Source organism: Coturnix japonica, chromosome 4, assembly GCF_054131305.1.
Source record: "Coturnix japonica strain WE chromosome 4, WE-NBRP24, whole genome shotgun sequence".
In the NCBI taxonomy this organism is placed as follows: domain Eukaryota; kingdom Metazoa; phylum Chordata; class Aves; order Galliformes; family Phasianidae; genus Coturnix; species Coturnix japonica.
The window spans coordinates 40,365,161-40,384,557 of NC_140666.1; the positions used below are offsets into that span (position 1 = coordinate 40,365,161).

A 19,397-nucleotide genomic window follows, 5' to 3' on the forward strand; every position below is an offset into this window, starting at 1 on the left:
TTATGCATATGATGACATTCCTGTTTGACAGGAATCAATGAAAATTAGGTTCCCGTGTGAGTAGCATTGTCCCCTAATGTTTGAATAAAGAGTGCTACCGTAAATAATATAAGAGTTTGGAAAAGGTTACCAGTCTTCTTGTATATAAAGTCTGTAAGTTTAGAAGCAGTCTTCATTGTTTAATATATTCTGTTCTACACAACATTTCACTACCAGTTTTCCTCTTCTTGAATCTCTTTACCTCACTCCATATCACAAAGAGGAAACTAATCCTTTATTAACAGAAAATGAAATGGAAATAAAAATGTCATTAAGAACACCATTGTTTTTTATATTTCTGTTTTTGTGAAATATTAGTGGATGAGAGCTTAGAAACATTTGACAGGCTGACACAGTGTGTAAAGAAGTAATAATGTGACGGAAAAGATGACATATGGTCTCATCTTTCCAATTACTTCATTTTAAAAACTCTAAATCCTTGGTAGGATATTGTCTTATTTTGGATGTTTTCAATAGAAAATAATCTTATAGCTGATCATTCAGTTGAACATTAGAGAAAGATCAGTTAAAATTCTTATTTGAAAAACAAGAACATAACATGACTAGACAGTTAGATGAAAATTGCCTGTGAGTACAGCTAGATCCACATTCTAATTCTGTTACAGCAATGGTAATTTCTTGCTCCTAAGTATATCCATGAGATTTCTGTAGCTATTTGAGAATGATAGCAATGTTTCAGTTAATCAGACAAAATTAAATTTTAGTAAAGCAATGAGCAAGTTGCAAAAAAAAAATAACCAACAACGATAAACCACCTCCAAATGTATTGCAATGGAACTCTTACAGTTATGATGTCATGATACACTTCATATGTCAAACATTTTGCTGAAAAGGGTGGGAGGATAATTAGTAGGAAAGCCACATGGCAGTGAGTGTCAGAATCTAGCAAAATTGGTGATGTGAGAGCTGATGAGTCACACTACACCTTCAAGAAAGACTGAACAGGGATAGGGGAAGAGAAACTGATAGTTTGCTGCTTCTCTAATTTGTTGGCAAATCATGATGGAATCAGCAAGGCCTAGCTCTTTACAGCTCTAGTTTAACATACATGTGGCTGACTCACAGGAATGAGGTTACTTTTCTGATGTAAAATTCAGGCTACAATGGAAATAAGCTGGCTTTCAATTACTGAATTCCCTTTTCTTGGTTCTGTTGTATAGTGATGGAAAGGGTACTGTGCTCCAAATCAAACTAGATTTGGAGAAACTTGTTGCCCTTCTGTTGCAATTGTACATGCTGCTGTTGTGTAGATGGGCAAGACTGGCTCTGCTGACTGGGAATTGCTGGGTGACATTGACTCTCTCATGATGGAAGAATGGGTTGTGCTGTCCTGCGCTGAAACTGTTCTAGTTTTTATCTTGTAGGAGCCTGCTGGGGGGGGTTATAGAACAGCATTTCTTGCAAGAGTGATGTAGATATAGATTTCCTTTGGTCATTGCTGTGGGGCTTTGACAACATTGGAGGTGCTCCTGCACTAGGCACAGGCTTGTTCCAGATGGAGCTTATGCTCTCATGGGAAAGTTTCTTCTAAGCAGAATTATGAGCAAGGCCCTTGTAGTCTCATCCTTCTCAGTATGGTAAAAGTCACTGCATTTCTTGTTGAATGGGAACCAGGAAACTGTACCTGAATCCCCTCCAACATTTTTTAACTCTGGAAACTCTCAATACCAAGCCATCTAAGCATCTCACTTTTCTTTCTGGACAGAGCAATAATAATGTATGTTTTTTTGTTTGTTTGTTTTTTAATTAAGTACTGGGTTCCTAACTATCTAGCTTAGTACTTATCCAAAAGAGAAGGCCATTATTAGGGTTAATGTCTTTTTCCACCTTCCCACTCTGCTCTTAGTTGCCTAAGTTTTTCTTAGCTGTGCTTCTTTCAGTTTCTCTCCCTTGAGCTTCTGCTGTGGATGACAGTGTTATTTCTCTGACTCTTCTCTCTCTCCAGCAGTCTCCTGCTGAACTTTGTAGCTGTGTGATTTTCAGTTCTAGAATACATTATTTGAGTCTGATGGCAGTTAATAGGGATCTCTTCAAGCCCATAGATGCAATGAGAATAGTCCCACTATCCTCCCAGAAGTCTTAATAAAATGTCCCCCAAAGACATAATGAACACTTTACGTTTTTGTTGCCTCTAAGGGCTGTATTTGCTTTGTAAAAGTTCAAAACAGTAGTTCGCAGAAATAATTGTTCTCTTACATTTTCCCATTAGTAATTTAGAGATTTGAGTTATAGATTGACCTTAGTAGTAAATATTTTTAATAGATATTTGAGGTTAAAAAGTTTGATTTGTCAGTTGTCCTGTGTCCTGTCCTGTGTCCTGTCAGTTGTACGATTTTTAAAATATCCAGCTTTTATCTGGGTATTTTCTCAAGCTGCTTCCAAACAGTGGGATGACAGATAATGGAAAGGAAGACCGTGCAGCACAACACGTTGAACTGCTTTGAATGTTGGGAGAGAAGCTAGAATTTTTGCCCACTGATATAATGAGTTAACTGAGTATGCTGGTGAGAATAAGCTATACCATACCATACTGACTGTGGATATCTTTTGAGCAATGGAAGCTTGAGAAAGGAATCAAGTAAGGTTTACTCTTTTTCTTGGTTCTATTGGCTTTAGTATCCGTGCTTTTTTTGTGGTTAACTCACAGCACTTTGGGCATTCTGTGCTAAAAGTAACTAGATCTATTCTTGCAAAAATTTCAACTGTATAAAAAGAAAGAAAAAATAATATCCTAATTTACTTTCAATCATGAAGATTATTATAGTGACATAAAGCATAGACAGCATGTTTTTGTCAGTAAAAAATAATACCATCTGGTATTTACTTTCGACTTTTATATAAAGCTTAAATTTTTATTATTTTCTGTCAAATCTGTCTCAAGATATACATATCTCTCTATTAAATCACATTCATTATGATTATCATTCTGTTGATATTGAAATAGGTACAATATAAAGTTATAAAACATTTATGAAATCTTCACTACCTCGGCTGATTTGAAATGATCTATCGTTTCTGTCTGAGGAGAATGAGCAAAATGCATGGCTATTTTAAGACATCGGGTGAACTGAAGAGGCATAGGTGAAGAACTGCCCTGCCAGCCATGTGTAGGCTTTTATCTGAATCCAGAGACTGAATATGATACAGAAATGATGTACAGTGATCGTGGTATTGTCTGGGGAAAAAAAATTGAATGAGGCATTAGGCATAGTTGCCTTTCAGTGAAACTCCATACTTTTCATTTAATACCCAGAGCTTTGGTCTCCTTACCTTTTCCTGTTGCCTGATTTTCTCTGGGCCGTTATTGGCTATATCTGTAATTCTTGGCTTCCCCCCAGGGGAAATGATTCTTAGCTTATATGTGTCTGACCAGACTCACTATCTGCTCAAGGTCCAATTGATCTTTTTTCTTCTTCTTCTTCTTTTTTTTTTTTTTTTTTTTTTTTTTTTTTCCATCAAATCTACCATTCCTTTGCTGACTTCTCACCAATTTGAGTTCATTTTTTATATGATTTTTCCTGCTGGTACAGCAACTTTCTGCTGGGATTGCCTCTTCAAAAATCACTGGATGCTCAGAATTTTTGAACCGTGGGTGCTTGAGGTGCAACACTGACTTCATTCCTTAGGCCATTATTGTTTCTGGATGATTTCCGCAGGATTGCTTTTCTTTTGAAGCCAAAAATGAAAGATTAATACTGCATGCAGTCTTTCAGCAAATTAATTTCTTGCCTGTTACGTGTTTGGACATCTGGTAAAGCATTTGTATCAGGTTCTTGTACAAAAAAAAAAAAAAAAAAAATCTATTTATACATAATTTATTATTTATATATATATAATTTATTTATGCATCTGTTTTGGTAATGGTTATTACAAGTTGTCTGACCAAATTGAATTGAAATTTCTCTGACATTTAGTCTTTGTTTTTCTATGAAATTTATTTTCTGTCCAAAACTTAATTTTTTCTTCAGTTTTTTTGATAGCTTACTCCAATTTAAGTGTTTCACAACTTTCCTTATGTATTCTGTCGCATCATCTTTCCTACCTTATTTAATTCATTCTTTTTAAATTTTTTTAATCTTTTTTAATTCACTGTGAATTGACACTACTTTCACATTATATCGTCACTTTATATGATTGCAGAGCATAGGGTTACGTTTTTCACTGCATACACAGGGTCAGGCATTTTATCAAGCTTTCTCAAAAGCCAAGTCTGATAAGCAGGAGAGAAACTGTCACTTCAAATAAGCTGAGGCCCTTTTTTCTGAGCCCAGTTTTGACACTGAGATCCTTGTGTGTGGTGGTGTTGTTTTTTGTTGTTGCTGTTTTTGATTTTTAAATATAAGCAAACATTTTGGGTTCAATACTATGCAGAAATTATTAGATAAAGAGATTTGGTTTGTTCCTGCACAGAAAGCCCAGCTCTGTGTTTGGAAATCTTATATTTACCCATTTCTGATAGTCAGCCATTTCCACTTCCTCTTTCACCTGATGTTGGCTATATCAACCTGTAATATTTTGAATTTTGTCATAACTAGCAAGTATTGTCAAGCTTTGTATGTCTTCAGATATGATATTGTGTGAACTGTGACTGAGGTTAATGCACAGCTAAAATTCAGCAACTATTTGTGGAGCTGATTAAGGATTTATCCTTTAGTGCATTGAAGCAACTGTACTGAGAAAGCATTCCATAATGCCCTCCTGCATCTGGAAGCAGCATCCCTGTGGAAACACCCAAGACATCCAGACATGGTGCCCAAAGCAATATAATATTGACCTCTGCATCTAACTTTATTTCTAGTACACTGGAATAACATCGGATTGCAGTGATAAGAGTCCATAGATGAAATTGGGGATAATTCTGAATCAGAAGGACAATCCTTACACAATGCATCATTTATCACCTGCGTCCAATAAAGAACCACATAGACACATTTGTTCAGAAGAATTGTATTATTTCAATTGCAGCTACTGGAGAGTTGTATGCTTTGGGTCTGCATTCAAATGCATAAATTTGTGTTGTAAATGAAAGGTTATGCTTTCTGCAAATAAGTTTTTTATTTCTATTTTCTCGCTTTGTTTTTGTCGTATTTCCTTCAAATTTATGTGAACACCTTTCTCAGTACTGAGTGGCGATTCAGTGGAAAAAACTCTGGTCTTTCATATTCACAGCAGTAAATTGTCAGTAAGTGGCTCTTTGGCTAATAAATTAGAATTTGGTTTGGATATTGGTTGTTAAGAAGTTAATGCTGTCTGCTCTCATTTATACTTAGCATATATACTACTTTGCTTTTATTGGATTGGATTGCAAAGGCTAATAGCATTCATAAAATGTTTTTCAATGGCTTATTTATATCTGGATTTTCTTGGTTTTGTGAGGTTTAGAGGAAATTTGGGTTAAACAGCAAGTAATTCATCTGATGCTTTCTGAGAGAGTAAGTAATTACATCATTTTGTTTACATATTTGTCTGCATACCTGGAATTGTAAAATTTAACTAAACTAATAACAAAAAAAAAATAATTCTAAAGCAACTGGTCAATAAGGTGTCTAACAGAAAGTGTGTGGCTCCTTTAGAGAGCAAAAGACATGCCCAGATTGATCTTTATGATATGTGAACCATATATGATTGCGTTTCTTTCTGAAGGTACTTCTTTCCAGTGAATTGAGAAAATCTATGCCTCTACTTTAATGGAGTTCTGCTCGACAGTTTTCATTCTATTTGAAATCTCTGCAAATTCAGTTCGACTTTTTCTGTTCTCTAAAGTCTACGCTTTTCTCTGCAGGGTATAAAAAATTATTGCTCACTCCCATAGGTGTTTAACACAGGCTTACTAGTTTGCATAGTCCCATTAATTTTCATAACACCGTAGTCAGTACAAAGTCTTTCTTTCCTGGTTCAGACTCCCAGTGACTCTGAAGTTGAAAACAGCTCTTGGGGAAATATGTAGAGCAAATCATCCAACACCATACAGCTCTGGGGATATATAGAAAATGAGAGTCTGGTTCTAGGAGTATAGTGGTGACTGTCTTTTAATGAGAGGAAGGATGAATTTTCTGCTAGAGTAATTATTATGCTTTCTTAAAATTGATTTATTTAATTGGTAATTTGTGTAGCATTGTTCACTTGGGCAGGATGTGCTTTAGCATAGATGGAAGGCTGTCCTGCTGTATTACCGATACATTGTGAAGCTGTGTCTGTATCTGTTAAATTTACAGGCAAACTTGTCTCATCTTTAAAACCATCAAGTTTACAACAAAGAGAAGAAGGAGCCCATGACCTTTCTTTGGCTCTGGATTACTTAAGCTTAGCAAAGTGACAAATGTTTTGCAGTTTGTTTCAAGGCATGAGGCTGTGTTGGATATAACTGGCCTCTTTATTGTGGACTACAGATTTGTTACTAATATTTTCACAGTCTGTTCTGTGAGTTCTTGCTGTATATATGGCAGACAAAAGAAACAAAATAATGTCTTCAGCTTAGAGAAGTATGCGAAGTATGCTTTGGAGGCACCTTGAAAGGTGATGAAAACTTGCAGTGGAAATGGGTTATTCAGTGGGCAATGACAGTAAATGGTGAAGTTTGCTACAAAGTTTTAACCCATGAAATGGACTGCTTAATACTATCTTTAAAGATCAGGACATCATTAAGGCAGGTTTTTAATCATGTATATAGGTGTGAAAGTCAGCTCTGTCCCAAGTTTATAGCTGTAATTAAGCTCCTCATCCACAATTTGAAAGGCACTGAAGGACAGAATCTCTGGGACTATACTTTTTTGAATCATTCTGTACTCATACTTGTGAAAATCTTATTTCACATGCCTAAATTTCCTGAGGAGAGGATGGGAGAAATCAGATGAAACCATGTGTATTTCCACAGCAGTCTCACACTCAGATGATTTTTCTTTACTAATTTTAGTTCTACTCATTTACTGCAAAAATCAGCTATTTTGTATTTTAAGAAAATAGCATTTGACATTTACAGGTCTTAGTTAATGTCAATGATACATAAATATAGCAGCCACTGACAAAGAATACTTAAGAGAAAATTTTACTTAATTTACTATGAGGCTAAAAATCTTTTTGTGAGAAATGTTTGAAGCATTGAAAACAGCAGATATATTCTCAGAAAGTGCATCAGTAGTTGGTGTAAATCAGCTGGTTTTATCCCTGGGAGCTATCATCTTCCTTTAGATTTTACTTTAGTCTCCGATTGAGAAACGTAACCAAAAAACAAATAACTTACTTTTCAATTTCCAATCCACCAACATAAGGTGGGTTTTGTATGTGATTTGAATTGAGCAAGAAGACAAATAACCTTTTAAGTACAAAACCACATTATTAGTTGCACATGTGTGAGTTTAATTACTACTAACAGTTACTTAAGGTGTTTGTGCCAGCAAAGTCAGGGTCCATAATCTGGTTTTTGTTTAAGATATGTAAATTAGTGATCTCTGATATTTCAGGCTTATTTTGCTGATTAATTTTCATTGATTTCCTTAGTTTAGGTCCTGTCTGGTTGCTCTTCAAAGACTGAGCTGTTGCTTGTTGTTTCTTTTACCTTTTTCAAAAAATGTATGTGGAAATAATATGAAAGAAGTAACATTTTTCCTTTTAACAAAATTAAATGGCTGATGTTATGCATATCTTTTGAACTGGAAGTCTCAAAGGCTAAATTTGATGCATATGTTGATACAGATCAGAGATGTTACTTGGATAATTGAGCAGTTATTTGTCGTGAAGAAAAACTGATGGAAAATGTTGTATAATTTTTCATGAGAGGGAAACAATGTATTTGATAATCTATCTTCTAATATAGCTTTCAGAAGAATTTTTTTTGAGACTATAAATAGACTACCATGAATGAAGTGCTAATAAGAAACTGAAAGGCTCTATTACCATGTGTAGTGGACTGTGTTTCTTCAAGTTTATTTATTTATTTATTATGTTAGGTTTTACTAATGCAATTGGTCCAAGCAGTAAAAGCTGTCATACCTTTCACAAATCCCAGCTTACTCGCATTGTGAGTAGTTTAAGAGTGCTTTCTGTAAACTGAAGACCCATTTGGATTTTCATGTCAGGTACTCCAGAACTGAAGGAACCAAAGTTCAGTTTGAAAGTGTTGCTTGTATGTTTCTGTATTAACAGCACAGTTCTGAATATCAGAAGTATTCTATTGCTTTTAATTTAGGGAAAAAAACCTTCATGCATATCTGGCCAAGTTCTAGCTCTTCAGCAAAAGTTTTTTGTTAGTACTCGCAGCTCACAGTGAGTAGTAGAAGTATGTTTTTGTTCTTTCCACAGCCAGACTGTGGAAATATAATTATATATATATTACATGTATACATAGATATTCAGTGACGACAGGGAGTATAATTTACAGATTTAGTAATCAGTTCTACTGGTATTTTTGAATTACTCCTTTAACAAGTAAACAAACTGTTTTCCTACTATGTCATTCTTGTGTACATTACAGTAATTTACTAAACATCTAAACAAACCAGGTAAAATAATAGGAACCCTGCGTGAGAAGAATTAGAAAATTCTTTTGAGTATTGTTTAATCTGCAGAAGTCTCACCAAAAAAAAAACAAACGATTATTGTCTGAGGTCCATCTTTTTTTTTTTTTTTTCTTCCTTCACATTGAAAGGGTTAGTGTATACTCATATTCATTATGAAGATGGCAATGTTTGATCTCTGTAATTTCAGTTCAAAATAATCATGACTACCTGTTTTAATTATACTGTTTTGCTCTAAACTTTCCTGAGCAGTGTTATTTTGTATATATTATTCAGTATTATCATGCCCTGAAGATTTTCTATCACCAGTTATTTGTTTAAATAACAATGGTAAGGGATTAACAGTAAATGCACCTGTCCTATTCATATAAAATGAAAGTGATCTGAGCAAAACCATTGGTTACAAACAATTTTTTCTAATTACATAGAATTGTTCAACTGTTTATTTTATTTTATTTTATTTTATTTTATTTTATTTTATTTTATTTTATTTTATTTTATTTTATTTTATTTTATTTTATTTTATTTTATTTTATTTTATTTTTTGTGAGAAAGTGGGTGTCACTAGTTCCTTACTCCTTTATAGGAGCTTTCACCTCAGCAAGCAGACTTGCTGGTTCTAGGCTGGGTATGACACTGTTAAACCTGGCTTAGGGCAGGTTGTGTGATCTGTTTGTTCTTGTCATAAGTATATTGCGTTACAGATGGAAACAAAATGCCAGCACATAGAGATTTCTCTGATGTCTCCTACAGGTCTGTTTGCTGTTACTGTAAAGGTACTCCTTGCACTGTGGCTTATGTCACTAAAATAAATCTTGCATTATCTGACAGAGGTTGTTACGATCTCATGGAAAATATAGCTGAATATAAATGGCAATGGAAAAATCCCAGGATAAAACCTTATTTTCCATTTACTTCCATAACCAGTCTCTTGTTACTGGGTCACTCTCACACTCTTTGATATACCAGTGCTGGAGACATTCAGAGCCAGGCTGGATGTGGCTCTGTGCAGCCTGGTCTACCGATTGATGACCCTGCACACAGCAAGGTTGTTGAAATGGGTTGGTGATTGCAGACCTGTTCAACCCAGGCCACTCTATGATTCTGTGCTACAACTTTTCCTCAGGTAGCTTCTGAGTGAGGCTTAGCTAAAAACTACATGTGTTTCCAAAGCTACCTTGATCCTGAGCCTAGGACTCCATATGCCTAAAAGTTTCAAATTAGAAAAGAGTAGTTACATTGAGGCAGTATTGACAAAACTGAAAGGATTTCACTAGTAAGATTCCTGGGTGTATTTTCAGTGAGTAAAACGAATGGAGAAATTGTTAGGGGTGTTCTAGCAGATTATATTAATACCAACATTTCCCAAGAAATATTTGCACAATATTAACACTTCCCCTCCACCCCCTCCCCCCACTTTACGTTATTACCTATTTGAGAGGGGAAAAAATATCCTTAAATCCTTAGCAATTGAACTGGAATACCTAGGAAAATGGAAATACTACATTTTATATAAGGATATTTATTTATTTATTCTGGCAGCTTAATTTGTGAAATAGTGTAAAGAGAATCAAAACAAAGCATACTCCCTTCCACTGTGGATGAGAAGATTTGAGCAGATATTGGCATCATCATCTGATGATTGTACATTTTGGGTTTATGAGAGCTATAGAAGAAGAGTAATTTCAGCAATGCAAGGTACACCAAATTCTTTTGTTCAAGTAAAATTCTCTTAGCATCAGAATTGTTTACTTATATAGGATAAAGCTAACTGCAGCTTAGCTAATCCATGCAGACTGATCATTCTTTACATTTTGGTGACTGCCAAATTACTGTCATCTCACCTTGTTCTCACTTGTATCTCAGACTTATTTGCAGTTTTCTGGGAGCTGTGGTGTGGAACTGGAATCAAGAATTAAATCTTAACAAAGGCAGTGGCTTAGAAAAGATGTGTCAGAGCAGCTTTGTTTTGCGACTTTGAATTGATTTTTCTCTGAACTTGGAGTATAATTACCCTTGATAACGTAAAACTAAAGTAAAAACTATTTTTTCATTTGTTTGAAAACCCATTCAATATGTTAAAAAAAATATGGTTGCACTGGAGTAAGATGCATTGATTTGATTTCACTGTTTTTTTTAGCTAGGTGATAATCTTGCCTTTTAACTCACAGCCTTTTTGCATATCAGAATAAATCTTTGGGTTTGAATGGACAAGGAGCAAAAAGGGTTCTTGTTGGTTTTTGTTTGTTTGTCTTTTAAGAGAGAAAAGAGCTTGGGAAATGCTGGATACTAATATTCGGCTTCTCTGAATAGCTTTATTTTCTTTGCTAAATACATTTTATTTATTGGCAATTGTTACATAATGCTGGTGCAGCACCATTTAAAAGTTGTTTCCTGAGATATACTGAAAGATAGATTTGAATACTTCTCATTTTTTATATTTCATTTTTTAATAAGGCTGCACAGCACAACTCATTTACACAGTTAATGCTTCTAGATTTTTACAACTTCAGTTCTTAAGCAGTGTGTGAAAACACGTTTGCTAATTTTGGGGATGACTAAGAAAAGAGGCCTGTATATTTCTGTAGCAATTCCAGTTACCAATTAACATTTTCATTAGAATATTTGAGTCATAGTTAATTTTCACTAAAATTTATTATCTGAGTAAACCTGACCTATTAATCCTTCTAAATCTATTACTGTCAGCTAATGTCATGATTACAGGGAGAGTACATGATGTGCCATAACAACACAGCTGCTCTATTTTTTTTTAACTTAAGATTGCTATTGTGCTGTTTATCACTGAGTTATCAGACATGATAAATGATTTTATGCTGGCCCTTTTCATATCCATCCTTTTAATACCTTACTTGTCATTATAAGAGTCTTTAGCATTATAGAGTAATGAAAGGTTCTTGTCTCAAGCCTGATTACTACTCTAATGTTTTCCAGGCATGCTTGGTGATGAGTTTGGCATATGAAACAATTTCCTACAGTAATAAAACTAATTATTGTGGGCAGTCATCCCCACATCAGTCTTTAATGAATTATAATGAGCTCATTAATCTACCCATTCTCATTCGCCACATCTATTGGCTGGGCTTCTCCTATGGGCATGTTGGGATAGAAATTTTCCCCAGAAGAAATGGACTCTGAAAAAGCACCTGTTTTCCTTTGTTTGACAAAAAACAGAAGGAAGAGGTCATCTCTAAGTAGAATATGCTTTTTAATAATCAGAATCCTAAGTAAATAGAGTAGCTAAGACCTTGTAATGATGACAAAGGAAGAGTCATGTAGGAACTTGACTAAGTGTAATATTGGGCTGCAAATGACAGGATAATTAATGCCTCTGTGACTCACACAATTCACTTCAAAATGTGACTTAAAAATTGTGTTTTAGTAACTGGACCTCTGGGAAACTGCCTAAAGAAAATAACATCAAGTTAATTCTGGTTGAGTTTCTTGACATTTTTCTTTATTCAGAATGTGCAGAAATGAGGCTGCAAGGTTGCACTTCCCAGTTCTATAATAATGAATGTTAGCAATGAAGTGGTAACATTTGTGAGTGGAAAAGGGAGATTATTCATATGAGTACCCATGTAGAAGAAATACCTGACTTTCATAGGTTTTCTTGTGCAGTTTTCCTCATGTTTGAAAATGAAACATGAAACAATAATAGATGATTGTAGTGTATTTCCTGAAGTTTAGTATTCTTTTTTAGGATTTAGATCCTTTTAATTCAACTTCCAGATGGTTGAATTACAATGTTATTAACATACACATTAGTCTTGAGCTTACTTACAGTCATTGTGCATATTTTAATAAAAGAAGTTTGTGAAGTGTATGTTTTCTGTGTACATTAAGGAAACAATACTAATATCCTGTTATGAAGCTCAAGCAGCAACCATACTCAATCGTAAATTTCCACTAATGTCTTCTCCATCACAGATTCAGCACTCTTTTCTTGTTTGTAACAAGGAAGCTAAGTATTTTTATGCAAACTTCTAAGGCTTTGTCTTTCTCTTCTGTAGAAAGAAAAAATGCAGGCTGCTTGACAATGAGTCTATGTTCCAGACATCCATGTTAAATCCAGGTGACTTGCTGTCATGGTTATCTAGATCCATCTATGTCCGTGACACCTGCATTCATGTCTCTGGTGTGACTGTGAGGATGCACACACTTCAATGTATCAGCTTCCCCAGATGTGACCCCAGTCTCTGTGGCAGTGCTATTGGCTGTTCTTTTAGCTGCAGTGTTTGGAAAAATTTTGCTGACATAAGGCTATTCAGAACTGATTAATATTTTTTTCAAAGGCTTTTAAAAATGAAATAAAGACTCTAAAATGAGAAGCTATGTTGTTATAAAACCCAAATTTGATTTAATCTTAGAAATTAGACAAGTGTACCACTCATTTACAAAGAAACAGATGGGATATTTTTGTTTCATGACCATTACTCTGAGGTATCCTGGCATTATTGGAATTCTTGTTTGTTTGTGTTACACAGAAGAAAACTTAAAGGACATTCTTCACCAAATTTGCAGAGTGATCCTAAATGCATTTCCAGTTCATTTTTAGGAAACTAACAGTGGATTTTAGGTTGATTTTCCAAGACTTGCATACAAATGTTCTTGAAATATTCAGATTTAAGATGAGCTATGTAGAGGCAGCTAAATATTAGGAAAAATACAATTTTATTTATTTTTATTTGTACATAAACATTTATTTGTAATTGGTTTAATACAGTGATTTATTTTGCCTCGAAAGTGATTTATTTAGCCTCAAAAAAAAAAACCAAAAAAAACCCAAAAAAAACCCCAAAAACCAACCTCAACTGTATTATTGAGTTGATTATGCCAACAAATGTTATGCCTGTTGAACAGCACAGTTTTCTGTATGAGCCAAACTCAGGTATTTCTAGTTGACATTGCGATGTCTCAGTGCTTCTTATTTTTGTAGTTATCCTGTGGCAGTAAAACAATCTTCTGATAGCTGGATTTTGCTTTTGCATAAATTTTTATCATAGAGTCATAGAAAGTCCTGGGTTGAAAAGGACCACAATGATTATCTAGTTTCAACCCCCCTGCTATCTGCAGGGTTGCCAACCACCAGACCAGGCTGCCCAGAGTGACATTCAGCCAGGCCTTGAATGCCTCCAGGGATGGGGCATCCACCCCTTTATTCTACATATATGCGAAGCTGATGCTGTAGCTACAAAGAAACTCCCAGAAAATGTTGCATTAGCTGAGCAAGGGCTTACTCATGAATGAAAAACAGATTTCGATTTGAGGTTGGTAAGTTATTGGTGTTGTAGTTTGTGAAACAGCTGCACTGAATGTGTAGTTTAGTTAAAACCATTTTTTTTAAATCCCCAGTATGGAACATTCAGTGTTCTCTTTTAGAAGTGCAAGTATTCTTAGTATCTCTCATAATTACTCATATTACCCCTCCCCCCTTGCCCTGAAAATTCTCTGGAAGAAGCTGATGGAGATGTAATAACCACACAAAGAGGAAAATACAAGCAAGGTATTTCACTGAGTACATGAAAATGATGAGTAGCATGAATGGCTTTAATAACTAATTTAATAGTTTATTAAATAATAAAGAATGACAGTTAACCTTCTGGTAAGGAAACAAATTGAAAATGACTTCTTTTCGTTGCCCTGAGTATATATGTATATGATCTGGGCTTATAAATTAAAAAAAAAAAAAAAAAGTATATGCAGTTGGAGATTAATTCTTAATGGTACTTGTAGGGCCTTTGATGAAATAAATACAAAGACTTTCTTCCAAAATGCTGTTAATTTTGAAGCTTGTTATTTTGATTCCAGGCTTGTGAAGAATTGCATGATTGATTTTTATTTTTCTTTCTTTTCTATAGAAATTGTAGAACTCAGCATGTTTTCTATGTATATGACCTCTTAAGAATTACTCAGAATAACTGTTTTAGAGGAAATACTAAACACAATAAGCAACACAGTTGTAGGAGTGGGTCATCAACCTGTTGCTTGAGTGCTACATGTAATTTGGGTTAGAAGGTCTAATGAATCATATAGCAAAACTAGAAAAGGTTTGTCACAGATTTTGATCAGAGATATGATGTGGCCTATGTAAGAAGAGTGATTATATAAACAAAGAATTGTGAGCTTGGAAAAGATAAGTTGTGTAGTTAGTGTAAGGGCATATAAGAATGAGGGTAACATGAATAGAAAGTATTCGTGTGTTTTCTTAGGGTTAAAAAAGAAATAAAAACAAATACATTTTTTAAGCAACAAGTTTGAAAACAAAGTTTGGGGTGTTAGATGATTCCATTATTATTATTTATTTATTTGTCTTTTTTCTTTTCATGAATGTGTTTAGAGAATATCATCAAAGGAGGCATGACCCTGTGTATATAAATTCAGGCTTACAAAGAGCTACAAAAGAATGTAAATGGAGTTGTTATAACAGGAAAAATACAATTACATGCTGTTATATGTTTCTACTCCTGGCTGTTCTTTGCGATTTTGCTGGTTAGATGCATCTTGGGCTTGACCTGTTATCTTTATTTGATTTTATGTTTAGCAGTTTATTAATCGAACAACATTCCTTTAAACTCCATGCTGTTTCTTTTCACTGGTTCAGAGAGCAAAACTGAAATGAAAGAAGAAAACAAAATGAACAAACAGAAACAAAAACAAACGGCACAACAAAACACATTAATTTGTTCAATCTGTAATTCACAATTCACTTACAATTGGATCACTGTGAGGAAAATGTTTATTTAGCTTTGTATTCTAAATTGTCAGAAGTTAGTAGCATTGCCTGTGTAGTCTTTTTAAGTGCATTACCTTCATGATAAAATACCATTTGAATCTTAGTATTCCAATAAGTGCCCAAAATTGTTTCATTAAAATATTTTTGACATATTATGTGTAACTGAATGGAAGTAGAACATGATGTAGAATCACAAAGGCTTTATGAGTGTTAAATTACTGTTATTTATCATATTGGAGTCAGTGTATCTCAGACTCTATTTTCTTTCATGATCAAAAAATAGGGAGCCTGCTTTAGCAGAGGGATTGGACTAGATGACCTCCAGAGGTGCCTTCCAACCCCTCCAATTCTGTGCTTCTCTTAAATGAAATGTAGAGCTGTTCCTATGGACATGTCATTTAAATGCTGCAGCTATGTTAAAAGCTGACATACACAATAACAACTACTTCTGATATGACCTTCCAAATGTTACTGGTTTTATTCCTCCTGAACAAGGGAAAGGCACTTCATAGTGAGACTGATGGTGTTGAGACAGTGTGGCTTCTGAGGATGTCTCTGCTTTGAAGTTGTGAATTTACTCTTATCTTTATGCTGTTTGAGCATCTGTCGATGGAGCCATGTAAAGTGCTAAGCAGGAGAGTAAGTGTGGCCATGGCCTGCTGTGAATTGTCAAGACTCCAGCCAAAGCTAACTGGCCTCACTGAGTGCCAAAACAAAACATTAGCCAAACATGAAATTCAGTGTGCTTTATGATGTGAAGGATTACAGTCCACCAATTCACTTGTCAGTTTGTGGGACTGAAAGGAATTGGTATGACAGATAGAACTAGAGTGAATATGGAAAGGGAAAATAACACTGGAAAGTGATGCTGAATATGTACATAGAAATCTCAGTATAAATAAAGTGTGGTGTAAATAGATATGAGGAGGAAACATCAGAGATGGACCTCTGACTTCATTTTGAAATACATCTGCAACAAAAAATGCAGTCTCCTGTTGTCTGTGTTATTCCAGTATTAATAAACATAAACAATGAAATACAGTTATGACCAATAAAAAATTATTGGAGGGGGAAAAAAAAATCTGAAAATGCAAACTGCAGTATTCAGGAGCTTACTTACATGAGTAGGTGCTCTTCTAGTTGATAAAATGGTGTGTGCTGACTTGCTGTCTGTTAACACAAATGGAATCGTAGTCTGGAGACAGATCATGGTGCTTATCTACAAAATGAAGGTAATATCTTCAACTATTTGGTGTTTTTCAGATGCCAGGTGGTGTGAAGGTAGTAGTAAAGACATCCTGAACCCTGTACATAGTCTAGATCTCCACACTGTTAGCATAAAAGTCCAGTAGATGTTCAAGTTACCAGTATTGTCTTTGAATGTTCTCAATACTTTGAAATGTGCTGAATTTGTTACATGAATCTGCTGCAGAACTTAAAAGAAACTGCAACTGTTATGGAATTCATGTAGCTTTCTCAACCTGGCATTCAATTTTAAAGTTCTTAATTTGGAGTTATAATTCAGGATTATATTAAGAAACTGCATCCTAAATAATTGTTGATCTCTGCATTACTGTAAGCTGATAAACAATCTGCTTAGCATCTGAAATTCAGCACATTTATCAAAGGAGTTTTATAATATTCTAATTTTATGGTGTTATTTTGGCAGCACATTCATTTTGGTGTAAAATAAAATTGCTGTAAATTTATCTTCCAATATACTTGGTTAGTTTTGTTTATAGCTCTTTGTAATTACAGGAAGCACAATAGGCCTGTTTGTTCCTAAGTATGAAGAGGTATAAAGTAACTTTTCAAAATGTAAATGACTCTGGGTTTTGGCACTTATGCAAAACATGCTGCAGCTGTCTTCACACATGCAGTACAATTTGTCATCCTGTGACCTGATCTGATGAGAAACAGTTTTGCTATTATGTTTAGCAGTTTCCCAGATGGACAGAATTAAATTAAAATAGGAAAATACTAGCGCTGAGATATACCAGTTGCTATCATAAGCTGTGATTGAAAATAATGTTACTCTGAAGAGATGAAAATATAATCATTTGAAGACCATTCTGACGATAATCAGGTACAATAACAGTGGTAAGCCCATGTGAATATGAGCTAAATCCTGGTGTTTTTTTGTTTTTTGTTTATTATTAACCAATATCAGATAATATAAGTAAATAAAATACAACTGACACATTTCAAAAGGGTTTTTTTTTCGTTTTTTTGTTGTTTTGTTGTTGTTTTTTTTTTGTTTGTTTGGTTTTTTTTGTTTTTTTTTGTTTTTTTAATGAGATATTCCTGGAAGACACTTTTTGTGTAGGACAAACTTTACTTAACTGAGTAAAATACCTTCAAAACAGTAGTGTGTCCAACTTACGAGCACATGCATAGAATAAGGGATTCAATTAACTGGAATGATAACTAGTGTTTTCATAGCATCCATAATCCTATTGGACTTGAGTTCTTGATAACATATTTAGGTATAAACTCTTTACATGGGAAGATAAGGAGCCAGAGTGTCCAAGGATGCTGATATAATAAATAGAAATTGTAAATGTTACCTAGCTGAATTTTGTCTGTCATCACTCAATTGACTCTGGTTAGCACTTGAACTCAGGTATACTTACATGCAGTTCTGTTATTCTCTCTGGCTCTGTGTTTATGTACTCCATTAAGAGTACATGATGATCCACATTTTACATAAAAAGCCCAAATAATATAGTCCTAGAGTATTCAAATTTTATTTAAAAAAAAATAAAATACACTCTTTTTTGCTCACACTCATAGCATTGTTGTTTGCCTTCTAGACTAATAAATGCAGCATGCTTCTACTGTCTGTAGTCCCCAAAACTTATAGCTCCATATTTTTTTATTTGGTATCCTCTGTGCTGTCCTTAATGACAGCATCTTAGCCTTAGATATTTCTCTGCAAGTTGTAACAGTTACAGTTTATATTGCATGAGCAAATTATGATGAGGAATACGGAAATTAGATGCTTAGTAATAGGTCAATAAGAAAGTTATAAGCAATGGAGGAGGTTTAGTCTTTAGGCAAACTTTCTTTATGCAGGGGGTGGGTGAGGCAGTGGCATAGGCTGCCCAAAGAAGTTGTGGATCCCCCATTCTGGAAATGTTCAGCACCAGGCTGGGTGTGGCCATGAGCAACCTGATCTGGTGGGAGGCAACCATGGCATGAGGTTTAGAGCAGGATGGTCTTTAAGATCCATTCCAGCCTAAGGCATTCTATGATTTATATGGATGTCTTCATCACACAGTAATCCTTACAGAAAGATCCAACTGGGTGTATGATAAATTTATAGTACGGTTCTCAATGCATTATTTTTGATAAGCAAACATTTTTGATAACCAAATACATGCTGATAACCTATTGGGTGCTGAGGGCAGAAAATTCTGTGATTTATTAGTATTTTACTTTCAGCTAGCTTTCCTAGATATTGTATCAGTAGACAAAGCAAAATGCTGCTGTTACCATATCACTGAGAAAATTACCCCTGATCTTTTTTCCTGAAGGAAAATAGTGCAAATCCTGACTTCTTTTCTGAAATCTGAATATTTCAGGAGATCTGTATCTAGTGCTGAAATGTTTAAGCACAATCATTATCTGTAAGCCAAAAATAGGATATTATAAAGAGCCAATGTAGTTGTAAATGTCTTGAGTTTTATATGCGAGTATTTTGTTTCTTCTTCCAATTAGTCCATCACAGAGCAGTGTAATTACTTTGAAAGGTCATTATTATAACTAAACATTTTACTGAGGAAAATGGACTTCAGTCTCTACGTTTGTCTCATTTTTATATTTAGTTTTGCAAGTACATTAGTACTGCCAGAGTTCAGGCATATCACGCAGGTTATGTGCTTTTGAACCCCTGAGCTCTTTATGGTCTAAGTAAATCTCATGCTTTTATATTTGTTATCACCCATTAGCTAGTGATCCACTGTTCTCTTTTTTTAAACTAAGTGCAAAACTATGGTGCATATGCATATGTATAACTTTATTCCCAGTAATATTCTTTATTTTGTGGTTTGTTTTTGCTTTGTTTTTTA

The 19,397-nt window shown here is 34.5% G+C and overlaps 1 protein-coding gene across 8 annotated transcripts in view; it reads left to right on the forward strand.

Moving 5' to 3' along the window:
* CCSER1 (coiled-coil serine rich protein 1) overlaps positions 1–19,397 on the forward strand; it is a 562,640-nt gene that overhangs the window by 290,860 nt on the left and 252,383 nt on the right. The window lies entirely within an intron of this gene.